Source organism: Pundamilia nyererei, unplaced genomic scaffold (genome assembly GCF_000239375.1).
Source record: "Pundamilia nyererei isolate P.nyererei 1_Seehausen unplaced genomic scaffold, PunNye1.0 scaffold00091, whole genome shotgun sequence".
Classification (NCBI taxonomy): Eukaryota; Metazoa; Chordata; class Actinopteri; order Cichliformes; family Cichlidae; genus Pundamilia; species Pundamilia nyererei.
In genome coordinates, this window is record NW_005187492.1 from 893,412 (window position 1) to 907,760 (window position 14,349).

The 14,349-nt window shown below is 39.6% G+C and overlaps 1 protein-coding gene across 2 annotated transcripts in view; it reads right to left on the bottom strand.

Annotated features, from left to right (window-relative positions):
* The window catches only part of cadm1b (cell adhesion molecule 1b), a 164,290-nt gene that overhangs the window by 90,223 nt on the left and 59,718 nt on the right, over positions 1-14,349 (bottom strand). The gene's annotated exons all lie outside the window — the stretch shown is intronic.

The following is a 14,349-nucleotide window of genomic DNA, read 5'->3' on the forward strand; positions in this document are numbered from 1 at the left end:
GAACTGCCATCTTGTTGTTTTTAGTGAGAGATGAATAATGAATTTATTATTCACTGCTCATTGTGAAGTTGGGCAACAACGTTAATGCCATCATTGACTTGTCAAACCTGGCCAACGTTCCTCAGTCTCATAGCACATTAAATAGCGTTTAGCACACTGAGTATGTGGTGCAGTTCATATTAAAATTGAAATGCTGCATTAGCCAGAGCAACACATCAAGCGAGTGTGTCTAGACCTTTGCTGCACATTACTCCCTTGTTTAGTGCTTACTGTTACAAAACGTAATAGAAAAACAGCAGAGGAGTGAAGAAGTCAATAAAGGGAGACAAAAACAGAACAAGTAGTAATGAAGCTAACACTAGTAGAACCTACATTACGTTGATTTCATGCAAAAGTTTGAGGTATTTTTTATGTATTTTATATCAATTCTCTGTCTCACTCTGACACTGTGCACAAAAAATGCAAATGTGTCCTTCAAAAACAGTTTTTTTGTTTTTTTTTACTATTTGGTCAGCTCCCCCCCTCCCAGATTGGCAAGGACATTGCCTTTGAGTCTGGGCTTTCACTGTTGGTTAATAAATAACAAAATAATCAACAAAGTATGACTGTGAACATTATTTGCAGCCTTGACTAGAAAAACCTTCCAAAGCCTGTGTGAGAACATTTTTGACTGTAACTGTCAATAGCAGAAAAACAAAACCAAAAAAGAAGAAAATAACATTTAAAAACAATATTTAAAAAATGAAAACTAGTAGGAGTGAGGTTAAGTTGGTGCATTTACTCTTGGTGGCTAGTAAAACAATTACAAGAAGATGGTTAAGCCCAGCCAAGCCTACCCTGGATGACTGGTTTGGGGTCATTTTAGAGATATTTAGGATGGAAAAACTGACATATCTGTTAAGAAATCAAAAGGCCAAATTCTACAAAATTTGGAACAATTGGATCCTATTCATTACACCCACAAGAGCTGACTTTACTTGATCTCACTGTTACTTGTACTTTTGTAACCTACTTATCTCATTTCTGACCATTGCCAATTTACTTTATTTTTGATTTTTTGCCATGACAGCAGCACAAGCACCCCCCCTCCCCCCCCAGTTCATGTTTATAGTTCCATATAATGTGTTCTATCTTTATGTAACATGAGTCCCCTTCTGGAGAACATGTGTACCTTGTAAAACCTTATTCATCAGGCAACTCTCCAAGTAATATCCATTAGAGGATAATTATTGGCTCTCCTGGACTTAACTCTAAAAACCTGAATGAACTCTGTTTTCATGTTATTCATATATTGCTATGTTGATTGATTTTTCTTGTCTAAATAAAGATATAATTAAAAAAAAATTAAAGCTAGAGTTGTTTTTTTTGAAGCCCCTAAAAAAGCAGCTACGGCTGCTTGCAGATTTTTAACTACCTGCATCTGCGCTGGTCTCCCAGTTGACCAGTTAAAGCAGATGGCCGGTAATGTCAGCACTAGCAGGAACTTTGTCTCCCAAGCTCGGCTTAGCCTCTGTCGGGTCCCCCTGGTTATTTGAAATGCTCACCAAAGGTCACGTCTGCCATGTTAGAGTAAACAAGAGGCCAGTTATACCAACGTGTTTTGTCTCTGTGACACTCTCGGTGGGACGCCCACACTCTGTTTTGTTTAAGTGGGCCTGTCTCCAATCAGTTAAATCAACAGCAGCCGTTTGGAACGGGAGCTGGAGTGACAGGTGAACTGTGGCACTGTCTGCTTTCCTTCCCCGTGTTATCAGCTCCCAGGTTTGTGAATGGCAGGACTTGAGCCACTCTCCTGTCGATAGTGAAACAACCCACCGGGACACACAGGAAATCCATTAGCCCAGTACTGCTGTTTGACATGCTCTCAGTGAACTGCACCTATCTTGACACAGTGCAATTTGAGGCTGTCCTGTGACTGAATTACTGAGGGCACTGTTGCATCAGTTTGAGGGACTTGAAAGAGAGAGACAACCATAAGAATAATAGTGTTTCTTTTATCCAAATTTTTAAAAAAGGCATTTTCTGACTTTTCGGACATGGCTAATTTTTTCACGTATACATTCAATGATGGTAAATAAACCACATATGAAGATCTTAGGTAGATAATATTTAAAGAAATGCTTCACCATTGTAAATGCTTGTCACCACTCTCAAAGCAGCATTCTGCCTGTTATAATTATGGAGTTTTAGTCAATAGCTGGGTAATTCGGCTGTGTAAAAATACTTGCAATGCTAGAAACAGCATTTCAACTGCTTTCCATGGAAACTAGCCAAAGCCAGGTTAAAAAGTCTCTAAATGTTGTCACCCCCTAATTAGCCTCTTCGTGACATCGTCTTGTCACATTTGCGTTCTTCATAGTGTCAGCTGCTGTCAATCCTTTGCATGTGTTTCCCCTCTGTGCTCACATACAGTTTTTAATACACATTATTTCTCTATAAAACCACACTCATACTCTGATTCAGTTGCGTGACAATAAAAAATAACTGCAACTTCCTCAATAAAAAAAAAAGCTTTATCAAAAGTTTAGGAATTTTCTTTACACTGTTGCAGCTTATGTGTTCTATGTCAGCTGCCATGCAGTTAAATGAATGTTCTGTTCTCCCTGAACAAAGCAGATCTAAAATATGTGTATCTATGGCAGAGAGGTACTTGCACTTTTCTGCAGTATGGCCAGTCATCAAAGTCTCCAGCTTTGTAACCAAAGACTAAATTCTGCAAAGTTAATGAATATACAGAGACAAAAACAGCGAGCTTGGTTTTGTTTAAAGATATCTCACTGACTCAGTTATTGTAATTAAAGAGACAGAATATGAGGTGTTTGTAAGTAGGATTTTTAAATTTTACATGTTCCTTGTTACTTTGTTAATGTCATCAAAGTATTTTACATAAAACATCAACTCATTTAAAGAAAGTAGCACTTTTTTTCATGAATATCTCAGGTAAATTTCTCAAGCGATCCAACCTAAACAGAAGTGCCGTTTAGACACCTTTTTAGAAAAAGTGACACATTCCAGTCCAGTCCAGTATGGCCGTCCACTTTCAAACTCTTTCACACCACAAAGTATAGTCCTCACTAAACAGGCTCCCAGTTTGTCGGACGTAAAGGCTGCTGACTTTCATGCCATCTGGTGACCTCCTCAAAGCAACTAGGAGACATTTCTCTGGTGGCGGCAATGCAATATAGCACCTATGACTGTATTATTGGTTATTTCTCTGCGGGTGTCCTTCAGCCCTATTTAGGTCACTCCCTCCGCTGCGTTATACAAATAAAATTATGCACAGATTGCAATTCAACTGCTATTCCGCCACTTGGCAAATTGCTATGAGGCCAGGAGAAATTGAAAAAGCTGGCAAGGTCTCAGCTACCTGACAGTGACTGTGACTATGATGAAGTATCCTCCTGTTACCGCTGTTGACTTTGCCAAATATCGGAGATCTCCACAGTCTCCACCCCATGCTCTGGGCCCGCCAGCTTTATAAACAGAGAGCAACCGGTGCCAACATTTCTATGAGTAACACCAACAGACCAGCCTGCAGGATCATGTCTCTCTGAATATCTTGCTGAGAGGTTACTTCGTCTTCATGTTCTGTTTTGCTCCTCACTTAATTTTGAGATCTCAGAAGCGTATTTCTCTTCCAGGTCTCGGTGGCTTGGAGCACTCTTCACAGAAAAGTTGTGAATCCAAACAATCGGTGGCAACGGATTGTGTTAAAAAAACACACACACAGAGTTCAAAAACACATTAATGAGCCACTGTAAAGCACAAACAATATGTATATATGTAATTCAACATTTCTTCTAATCATGGATTCAAATGTTTTTGCTTGTTCTTTTTAAAGTGACCTTACTTTTATGGTGATCGAGGGGGTTTGAGTTGTATGTGGAGCTGGTAGCTGTCAACAAAATCTGCCAACACTGTTTGGGGCTGACATTTTTAGCTGCTGCTTTGTACCGTCTATAATTTGAACATTTGACACCAGCTTAGTCATTAGGAAATTAACTATAATCAAGAACGTGTAGTGCTGTAACCTCGGCACGCCCCCATGTGACTCCATTTATCGGATCACAGCATCAAGTAACCAACTGCCATAGAGAAAGACAGACGGTACTAAGTAATAGCTAAAAATGCCAGAATTTACCAACATCAGTCTGGAATAAATCTGATTTGATCTTTAATCAAAATTGAATATACCTTGCATTTGTTCTGCACATTTTTAATGCAGAGGTTCTCAAAGTTTCAAAGAAAATTACAACTGGTGTGTGCAATTTGTCTGATTTGTAGTTATAACTTCAATTATTTTTGACGCTTTATAGTTTTCTTTTCAAATCATTAGTAAGGCGGTTATTACAATCATTAACGTTAAGAAGAGCTGAAACAGAAGAGCTGAAGTTAAATAAACAAATCGTTATGATCTGCCATACGATAAAAAAGGAACAGTTATGCAATCTTTCTTTGTCACTACGCAAAGTGTGGGCCACACTTGGTGAACCCTGGTCTTGCAGCGAACGCATATGACAACACAACCGAGCGTATGCATGTCAAACAACGCCGAGTCCCACACACACACAAGCAATCACAAGAGCTGAACTCAGAGGAAGCGACAGGTTATGACAGGAGTAAAGTGGTTATCTGAGATAAGAAACGTCTATCCTTCAACCGAAAATCATATTCTCCCTCCACATTTTATCTGTGGGTAACACCTGTTGCGATGAAAACAAGTCGAATGGATATAGACACATGAGGGATATTCACTTGCCAATACTCTCTTAGATCCAGGGCAGGGAAACGAAGCCACACTGTACATCCCGTTTGAAAAAAAATCACACTTTAAATGTGCGTATTTGTGCAAAGTCACGTGGTCGCTGTGTGAGCACTACCGCCTCCTTCAAAACCAAAACTACTTGAGGTGTCAATTTCATCGAATCCCACAATCATTCCTTCTAAAATCTCAGCATAAACACTTTGCATTCATCCAACCAAGCCAGGCCTCAGAAAGTCTGCAGGTCACTCCAGTGAATTTATTGTAATGTGCCGTCCGGTGTCCATCAATCACATCAAACTGCTCTTTAAGCTTGGGGACATTTTGTATTTCAGACGAGCCTCACTAGACCGAGCACCCTGTGTTTAAGGCCGAAAGCTTACGTTTATGTGGCTGCTGGCAGACTGGGCCCTGAACTACATGTGGCGTGGAAATCTGATCCATTTATCTTTTGGATTGTGAAGATGCATCTGACCTTGCTACCCCGAGGAAATGTTGATAAAGCTTTCTGCCTCAGAATCATGGTTGATAGCATTAAGTTTTCTCTGGAGCTTTCGTGTTGCACACCGGCTCACATGTGCAGACCAAACAGAGGAGTGTGGAACACCGTGGTACATGCTGTTGCTTGAAATTGGAGATTTCTCAGTCGTGTTGTTCCTGCCAACACATTGTAACATTTTCAGAATGTCCATAAAGATGCTGAAATGTGTAACTGCGTGTCGGTTTCACAAGAAAATACTCCACATTTGTCTTTGCACACCTCAGCTGCTATGATCTGAGACTGATTCTCAGCATCCAAATATGTTGAAACATCACCGGTTGTCAGGCAGTGGAAATATCTACCATGCCTGACATAAAGAGAAGCAACATGACAAATTAGGTCAGAGATAACAAGTGTCAAGACTGTAGCTCCATCTCCACCTCTCTCTTCTTCCTCTCTCATAGCTCCCAGTTTCCTCCCTGTGCTCTCTTATAGACAGACCCGGTAAATACCACATGTGCATGCAGGCTTCACCTGTTACAGCTGCTGCCCATTATCACATAAGCCTTTGCTTTTTTTACCCATTTCTCTCCAGTTTGTTGTCATTCTCGTTCTTACTGCTGCTGTTATTGGTCTGTCCTTGGAGTGATGCATTACAACTATGTGCTTTTTCTCCTTTTTTTTTAACTTAACTGGCAAAATCGTTTGCCCATTTGTCTTGTTGTTGGGTATAATCATATCATATTCTACTATTGTTATGTAAAGGACGCAAACGAACAATTAAAGTCAGGCTGCCTGTTCAGAATCTGCCTGGATTTACATGTAAATGACAGACAAAATGTTATTACTTACATATACGATCAAAAACAAAAACAAAAGACCTTTCAAGAATAGCTCACACGCTGCCTAGTGATGTGAAAAGTACCTTTTTGTTCAAAGGACACCACCTTTCGATAGATCCTGTCCAGACTACAGCAGCGCTTATTAAGTTTTTCAGAGTTTTCATGGCAGTCTCTCACAACAACAAATTCCCTTCCTGCTCCACATCATTCGGCTTGACTGCTAGGGCAAAAACATTATTTGAACTGACGAATAGGTCTACCTCATTCTAACCCATCACTTTCCATTGCTGTTGACACTGGGCTTTAACCATTATATGAGAAACTCCATCCTAGCTCCTTGAGTTCAACCACTAGCTGTTCAGGAGGCAAGCTAGCGCTGCTGAAAGAGAATACACCGCATGAAAGAAGACAAAGATTTTACAAAAGTGCATGGATTGTGCAAAGATCCAGCAGTATCAGGCATCCTGAATGCTTGCAAAGCCAGATGGATATTCTTCTTCTTCTTCTTCAGATGTTTCTCTCATGCCGGTTTTCTTAAATGTGAAGCTTCTGCCTTGTCAGTTCTGCTACACGGCCAGCAACCCGATGTCACCCTCCCTGCCTTTAAACTATGACACCTGTCACAAAAAATCATGTAATTTGGTGAAAATCTCCGACCCTCCGATGTCCTTCCAGTTTCATCGACTGTTCTCTTGCTCACTCTGACTTTCTGGTGCTGACACTTATGGTAGCCTCCCTTTGAGAAAGGAATGGTGCAGCTTGTTCCCCCTGCCCTGCCAAGCTCCATCTGTTGACCTCTGCCTGTGCTCACTCATCTCTGTAGGGTCTTTTACCTGTCTGTCGCCTCCTGATAGGAAAATAGCTATACTTTTGGCACCGATTAGCTCTCCCTGCCAGCATGGCTCATTCTGGACTACTGTCTGAAACAAACCCTCTCATGAGGAAATAAGAAGTAGATCATGATTAAAGTCTCCTTGTTCTAAATGAACAAGTGCAGAGGTCAACAGTACACAGGTTTGCCAGTTTCTAGTTCTCGAGGCTTTGCCTCTTCTTTTATGATCTAATTAACATTTTTGGTCCCACACTGCTTGTAAGTTCATCCAGCACACCACTCCACCAAGTCTGATCCTCAGCTATTTCTCAATGATGCCTGTGCAGCTGATACACGTCTATCCTCCCAAGAAAAATGAGAGTGCCAGTCATATAGCCAAAAGCAACATATGTTTAGCTACAAGCAACAAAGTGACACTTCTCTGTCTGGAGCAAAGGGAGAAAGTAATGCTAACAACAAAGACACAAAAGAAATAAAAACTCGCTATTTGGACAGAAAAACTGCTGAAATTGAAAATTTAAGGAAAGACAAATATTTTTTCTACCGCCTAAGCACCGCTAACCAGTGTGTTTTACTTTGTTTCTGCGTTGGCAATTCAAGGTGATTTTTTCACGATAGCGAACAAACAGCTCAAAATGGAAAACGACGAAAAGATAAAATTAGTGATCACTTTTTTAATGGCTCCAGTTCCAGAAGTAAGTTTCCCATTCATATTCAGTAATATTACTGATATTTTGGGCTCACTAAGAGACCTGATACTCATGGTTTTAAACACTTCCATAATAACCCGCGACCTCCACCAATAACAGACGAGTTACAGTTTAGGATTGTGGGTAGAGCAAATAAATCACTTTTGTCTTAAAAAGGTTCATATGTGTTTACTTTTGTTTTTATCTTCTGTTCTGTTGTGAAGCACTTTGTGATGTTTATCTTGAAAGGTGCTCTACAAATCAAATTGTATTCACTTACTGACTTTACAGATGATACAGATGTGTTTTCACAGGAGCACATACCATCAGTTTGCCTTGTCGTAGGTGTTTAGTAAGTCTACTTTAGATGGTTATAACATTATGGCTCATAATCAAAATCCCTAGGCAGAACATGAATGTGATATTTACTTCAGGAATCTCCCTGTTGTGCTCTATACAAGCCCTCAATGACCCGCTGAGAAAGCAAAGTCGGCATTACCAGCAGGCAGCTATCCTGTCTAAAGAATGAAAATGACAAAGAAAAAAAAGATTCAGAGAACATGTTCAATGAAGGATTAGCAAAATTAAAATTCATTCTTCTTGTTTTATGTTTTCTCAGTGTGAACTGGAATGACTGAAACCAGGAGATGGTGACTGGTGTCCTAAAACGTATGGAATACAGGGTTGTACAAAGCTCCAGTGCTCTTGTAATTAAGTGATCAAATTATTTAAAATATTTATGTCTTTCCTTAAATTAATTTTAAAGGCTTGTTGATTCAACATTAATATATGGAGGGGCTGACAAGGACTTGCTGTAAAACATCTTGAGCTTTCTGTGGTTTTATACGCACACTATTTGTATTTGTATACCAAAAATGGACGCGGGTGTGATGAGATATGCGCCAGTGGTTTTTTGAAGTCCTGTCTGGTGCCTCGTCTAAAACCTTATGACTGTCACCGTGGTATTTTTTCTTTTTTTCTCTGGCGTGCTCAGTTATCATCTAACACTGTCAAGTGTTGTTGCAAGCTGTACTCGAATAATTGTAGGGTTACATCACACAGCAGATACCTGCTAATGTGCTCATGCAAATCACAAATGCGATGAATATTTTCTTGTTAAAACTTCTTGAGTGCTCTTAGTATAATTAACAATATAGCATATACAAACCCTACAGACATGGCCAAGAGATCCATCTCAGTATCTCAAAGCAGCCAAACCCCAATAATTAATAACTTTAAGTCTTAATTTGATACAGATGGGTAAGAAATAACAGAAATCCCCACCTGTAGCTTCGAGAAAACTGATTAAATAGAACAAAACCACTGTGTACCAGGCTGTAATCAATGTGCATTTAAGCTTTAAGGTTTTATCATGAAAGCCAATTGAGTTCAACCACCAGCTTTTCTGTTTACAGCCAGACTCTAATTGCAGGATTTTTTTTATACCGTACATTTGATGAACAGAGGTTTCAAGTTGAGACCAACCTTGCCTCTGACAAAACCTGTTGTTAGGAAACAAAACAATATATATATATTTTAAGAGGAGCAGTGTCTAAAATGCAAAATGATCTTTAGTTTTTGCATACAAATGCTTTAATAGGGTCTTGATAGGTGAGGTCATTAGAAGCGATTAAAGTGTCCAGCAATCATCCTGCTGTTCTCTTGCTGTTTGGACTGTAGATGAGCTCAGTGGTTGAGCAGGGAGCAGGGTACCAGCATTAGCACCACGCAGAGCAGCAGTGCTCTGATTTACTGTTCCCAGGACTGGTGATTGAGGAGAGCATTACGTCACAGCTGATAGATCAGAGAGTCTTACGGCAGAGTGGAGCTCCATCAACTGCTGCTGACAGTAGCGTTAGTGCTGACAACCAGCGAAAATGGATTTATGGAAAGACAAAAAAAACCCCACAGATACTCTATGCACTGACACAAAACAGCAAGAGCACTTACAGGCACAAAACACACACATACATACACACTAACTCAATATTGCACAGGCCCATAATTCTTGGGGGCAAACACATGCATTCAATAAGATACATGAAGACATTATTGCAGCAAACCCAGATCTGCACAACACAGATGCTCCAATAAAATGCTTACTGGCAAAGTGCTAAACAGAAACACTTTAAGCTGTCAATCGACGGTATGTTTGTGGTAGTTAATGCATTTCTTATTATTTCTTCCTGGGTGGCAGTTACTGCCGTCTCACACAAGGTTTACTCCAACAATCCAATGACATACAGGTTATAGGGACGGGAGACTTTAACTGCCTGTGGGAGTTCTTGCTTTTAATTTGTCTCTCATGCACTTTTTGATTGCCTGGCCAGTGTGATACCCTGTTTTGTTCACTTTTCTTTTCCAAGCCTGAGTCTTCAGCGTTTTTACTTAATATTCAGCTTTTCGAAGTGGGAGTTAGGGGTGAGGGAAAGACAATCAATACAGTGTAGTACTGCCATATTTTGAGGGGAAATATTATATCAACACAGGAACACCAAATATTGACATCTTATTATTAGATTATTATTATTATTATTAGATATTAGATTTTTAGCTACATGAGGAGAAGTGATAGTCATGAGTACAGGAGGAAGTTGGTCAAACAAAGATTGGGGCACAGGAGAAAGAAATCAGAGAAGCACTGTCTGCTTTGATTGTTTGCAACAACGATGGGACAAAAGAGACGTAAATGACACTTGGAAATATCACAAACAAGACGGCTCTCACGCAGCACCATCCTGTGATAATGTTAGCTGACGATGGCAAAGCTAACAGTACATCAGCTCAACAGAAAACCCAACACGCTTAGCTTGAAAAAGCTACTTCCTGATTTAGAGTGAGCTAAGAAAATCACACACACCCAGACCTGAATCCATACAACTTTGTGGAAAATTAGCACTTTTTTTACATGCTCAACACACAGCCGTACCCACGTTGTGTCATGTCCATGCTGAAGAAAAGCTGAGTGTAGTAAAAAGAGTTGTAAGCCATGGACTTCACAGGCTATGATTCATATGTGATTACAACTGCTCATTATGTCCCAGACGACTGGTGACTGCTCTCTCGTGTTCAAAACAGCTGTAATACTACACAAGTGTGAATTCATTTACCTCAGACTAGACTAATATAAACCGTTCAGTTTGTCAGCTGTTTGCAACATTTATGACAGCTTTTACTGACAGTTTGTTCAGTCTGTTTGTGGAAAATCCCATTTAGCAGCGGTAAAAATGACTGAAGTAAGAGGAACGACTCAGAACTTCATCTTATTAGGTAAAGCAGATACTAACAAAATTTACCTTTGAGGATAATACCGAGCATATCGCAAAATGTTAATATCCTATTAAGTAGCATGATAGAGTAATATTACATTTTGTGGTCTCTGGTAATTCCCAATTCTATGGCCGTCTGCTTTTTTTTTTTTTTTTTTACTCATTGATTATTTTTTTAAAGTGTCACGTGCTTGGGTTCCCTTCCCATCTTTATCTGCTGATATTGCTTTAATTCCTTCTTCTTCGGCTGCTCCCTTTAGGGGTTGCCACAGGGGACAATCTGCCTCCATCTCCACCCTATCCCCAGCATCCTCCTCTGTCTCATCAACCCTCTGCATGGCCTCTTTCACTTCATCCATAAACCTTCTCTGTGATCTTCCTCTTTTCCACCTGCCTTGCAGCTCCATCATCAATATCCTTAAAAGTAAATTGATGTTGCTGAGGTATTACAGCTACACACATCACACTTCCGTGCTATAGCAACCTATAAAAATTACTTTATTCATCATTTTCTGCCCATAATTCAACTATGAATCCCAATAATGAGTCACCTTACTTCTGCTTTTAATATTTTCAACATTTGAAATCTTTTAAATTATTAACTGTTGTTTAATAATTTATAATGGAGTTTTTTTTTCTGCTCCATGCGCCGTTAAATATATATTTTTGCATTACAAAGGTAAGCAGTGATGTTTTTTTATTAGATTGATAAAACTCTTGGGCATCATAAGTCCTCTCTCTTGATCTCCTACTGCTAACAGCAAAAGAAGAAGTTGTACGGCTGCCTGTTTTGAATGGAGTTTAGCCAACTTTACTCATCTTCGGTGCCAGAGCTGAGCATGTCAGAGCAGAACAGAAACGTGCTGCCCTCCATTTCCATTACACATATCTCTTTCCTTCACATCTAATTTAGTAGCTTGGTAATTAGGAGAGCAGGCTCGGGTTGTAAAAGTTTATAGTTTTCCATGCTGTTAGGCTGTGTGTACAGTGTGTACAGTGACGCAGCTATTTATCAAGGTCTTCCCAACATATGATCGGAGTAACTGAAGGTTAAAGGGAAAGCATACTATATCCTGCACGGTGTGTTTAACTGTGACCTCCGGAGAGACTGCTGAACATCGGCTTGAAGCTAACTCTGGTACGGCGCATCAAATGATATCTAATGTTCACTTCAAAAGTAACAAATCAGTGGGATAAATAAAAGTGATGATTGCGGACCTTCTATATATCTTTCAGGTGTATGATTAATTACGTTTGCTGTGCAACGTGTGGTAAGAAAATGGATGATTGGATAGAGGTTTCATCCTGGTGCATAAACTCACCACTCAAAATCAGGATGCTTAATAAATAGATAAAACTCAGAAAGTACTTACATGGGCCAGAGAAAGTGCATAGTTTACTTAAAATGTACCTGTAAATCTGAAACTTTGAGTTTATTGAAACCAGAAGCTATAGTTACATAATGACTCAGTTCACTGAATAAATGCATGATTTATCTACAGTTATTAATAATAAATTGTGTTTTTTTAGACTTCACAAAGAACTCATAGACCTACAAGGTATTGTGATGAGTTTAATAATCACTGACACGTAACATGTTGTTTGTAAAGATGGAGTGAATCGAACAAGCCACTATGCAGAGTTTTGAAATATTAATTCCAATCTACTCCCACACTGGTGATAGACATCGGTACATTACACTGTTAATTAATTAAATAAGCCGGTTTTTCAATTATTTCCAGTGTGATGAGCGTTTATTCTTGAACCACACGAACTAACCATCCACCCAGCAACAACCACAGCAGCGGCGTGAGTGCTATAGGCCCTGCATACCAACTGCTTATCAACACAAATGCAAATGTGACCTTTAATATTAGAAACGAAATTATGAATGAGATTCAAATTCAATAGCTGGCAGACACGAAGCATATCGTCAATATCCATGAAGGGAACCTACAGCTTTCGCTCTGGTAGCGGTGCAGGTTAATTGAAGTTAGCCCTTTGAAGAAATACAAACAGGCCGCTGACTCAACAAAGGATGACAAAAGTAGATGAGTTATGACATTAATACAATAGTGTACTGCTGAGTAAACGGGGCTGCCTTTATGTGATTATTACTGACTAACTCAGTCTGCAACATGGAAACATCATGGAGGAAAATTCAAACCACTGCACAACTCAAGTAGTTTGTGTTTGGACACATTTTTGGCTTTTAAACACTTGGAGCACAAATAATAAAAGCCAAAAAAACAGTCTTAGGTTAGTCGGGCTTATTTGTAATAAAAGCATAGTGAACTATGAGTGCAAGAGCAAAAAATGACCAATCACTGGTGACAATGGGAAGTAAAAGCTCCCTTTTAAAAGAAAGAAGAAACTTCCAGCAGAACCAGGCCCAGGGAAGGGAAGGGAAAGAGAAGAGAGAAACAAAACTATAAAAGAAACTATAGGAGAAAAGGCTAGAGTTTAATGATGAATGAATACATCAGTGGTATGTAAACATACAGAGAAAAGAGATGAGTGAAGGAAAATCACTCAATGAATTCCTCAAGGAACCCCCCCGCGCCTACTGCAGCATAACTCAGCAGGGCTGATTATTCAAGATTTTGTATGTGAGGAGAAGAATTTTATATTCGGTTCTTAACTTAACAGGGAGCCACTGAAAAAAAAGCTAAAATGGTAGAAATATGGCCTCTCTTTCCAGTCCCAGTTAGTGCTCTCACTGCAGCATGCTGGATCCACTGGCAGCTTTTCATGGAGCTTTTAAAGCGACTTAATAATAATGAACAACAACAGCCCAGCGTGCAACAAATGCATGAACTAGTTTTGCACCATCACTTTGACACAGAATAATTCAAATTTAGAGATCTTGTGCAAATTAATATAGTCCTACGCATTTAATTACTCACTGAAGGACATATCCTGCTCAAAAAAAACCAACTCAAGGCCAAGGTAATGGCATCAAAACTGGTTAGACACCGTGTTTCTAAGATATTTAGGATTGAGTACAGTACCCTCAGTTTTATCTGAATTTATAAATTGGAAATCAGAGGCCATGCAGGTCTTTAACTACGTGATTTGTGTCATTTGGCTTTGTGGGTAAATAAATCTGCAAAGGATTGAAAATGTATGCAGTAGAGATGGACCGATCCGATATCACGTATCGGTCTGATACTGACCTAAATTACTGGATCGGATATAGAAATAAAAAATGTAATCCGATCCATTAAATATCACAAAAGCAGCTCACAAAACTTGCGACATGGCATAACCCGGCTCATAACCGTAGAACGCTGGAGCAGTGTGCCTCATGTGATAGAGCGGCTGTGGCGTGCAAGACCTGTCAGCAGTCTGGTTGAGCATTTTGAGCCTCGCTACCAAACTGGCATTTCATCCCCGAGGAAGTTATCCCATAGAGAAGTAAAGCAAGTGTGTAAGTTAGGGTTAGGGTTAGGATGTTTGTAAAGCATTCCAGCT